Source organism: Adiantum capillus-veneris, chromosome 14, assembly GCF_014529385.1.
Source record: "Adiantum capillus-veneris isolate H3 chromosome 14, ASM1452938v2, whole genome shotgun sequence".
NCBI classification, from domain to species: Eukaryota; Viridiplantae; Streptophyta; class Polypodiopsida; order Polypodiales; family Pteridaceae; genus Adiantum; species Adiantum capillus-veneris.
Window position 1 is genome coordinate 154,927,164 of NC_140944.1, and position 1,737 is coordinate 154,928,900.

Here is a 1,737-nt window from a genome sequence, read left to right on the forward strand (position 1 = left end):
ACGCCGAGAGAGAGAGAGAGAGAGAGAGAGAGAGAGAGAGAGAGAGAGAGAGAGAGAGAGAGAGAGAGAGAGAGAGAGAGAGAGAGAGAGAGAGCTCTTACGAAATCTTGCCTTCGTCGATAGCAGACCTTTGCAGCTCGCGGTATCTGCAAAAATGAGTTCGCTTCCTCTTGCTCATGGGCTACTGCTCGTGAAGGCTACTCTAAGGTCATTGCTCATTAAAATGGCCAAAATCAAGGTGCATGAATTGCGAGCCAAGAGCAAGGGGGAGCTGCAGACTCAACTCAAGGACCTAAAAGCAGAGCCTGCTCTGTTGAGAGTATCCAAGGTGATTGGAGGAGCACCCAACAAGCTATTCAAAATCAAGGTAGTGAGGCTGTCAGTAGCGCAAGTGTTGACAGTACTTTCACAAAATCAAAAGGCAGCTCTTCGCACTGCCTACAAGAACAAGTGGTTGCCATTGGACCTGCACCCCGTGCCATTCGGCGGCGGCTAACCAAACATCAGGCTGGTTTAAAGACATTGAAGCAGAAGAAGAAAGAGACCTATTTCCCAAAATGGCAATATGCTTTGAAGGCTTGATGAGATGTTATTTTGTGCGGAAGATTGATTCTGATACTAGCCAAGAGAGAATGGCTAGGGTTTTGTAAGTAGACAACTGATTTAGGCTTATTTCAACATTGGGTCTTTCATGTCAAAAGAGAGAGAGAGAGAGAGAGAGAGAGAGAGAGAGAGAGAGAGAGAGAGAGAGAGAGAGATCACGGGTTTGTCTTCCGCGATTACTGTCAAGCTTGTTCTGCAATACATGAGGGCGATGAGCTTCCTCGCCGGCCATGGAAGCAGCTGCGTGACGGTTGAGCTTGACGAGCGCGCAATTGCGTATCACTCTCTGATCTCTCTCTCTCTCTCTAAAACTCTCTGTATGAGTCCGCGCTGGTGTGAACTCCTTGAGAGAGTTTTTTTCTTTTGAGAGAGAGAGAGAGAGAGGGGGAGAGATCACGGGTTCGTCTTCCATAATTACTTTCAAGCTTAAACTAAACCGGCATTCTGGCAAAGAAGCATTTTGCTTCAACAGCATATAAAATGCTCACAACGTGTGCAATATGGGCTCAAATCATTTCATTCTACCGACAAAGAACTCATTAGGATTCTCTCCCACGTCCAATGTCACTGGAATGCCCTTGTGCACCAGCTAGACGGCTGGCTTGCCTGGAATGTTGTCAACCCTCCTCAATGGAGAGTTTCACAATGTCAACGGTCCTGACTTCTCCACTCGGCATCGAGTTCCACGGAAGGGTGTGCATGCAAACTTGACCCTCAATAGGCTAGCTAATTAGCTTCTATGGAGGCTTGGCGTTATCCGAGTTATGAGCTCTCTCTCTCTCTCTCTCTCACACACACACACACACACACACACCAACACACACACACACACACTTAGTAAGTGCCTCTCTCTTTCACCTCTCACATCCTTAGCCTCTTTCATAGAATTAACTCTCTCAAGAAGTCCGCGCCAGCACAGACTACTTCAGAGAGTTTTTTTTTAAAACAGAGAGTCAGTTCACATGCTTATAATCATCGGCACCCTCTCATTGCCTACGTCGTCGCTCACTACTTTGCTCACATTAGGCACAATATTGCAAAAGAGTGCAATTACTATGAAGGTAACGAGCAATAAAATCATGACCTATTATTCAAGAGGGAAATGGAATAACCAATCTAGCACACTCGGGTGAT

At 46.4% G+C, this 1,737-nt stretch overlaps 1 pseudogene; it reads left to right on the forward strand.

Moving 5' to 3' along the window:
• Positions 1-223: 223 nt before the first annotated feature.
• On the forward strand, positions 224-582 carry LOC147443401 (large ribosomal subunit protein uL29 pseudogene; annotated as a pseudogene).
• The last annotated feature ends 1,155 nt before the right edge of the window (positions 583-1,737 follow it).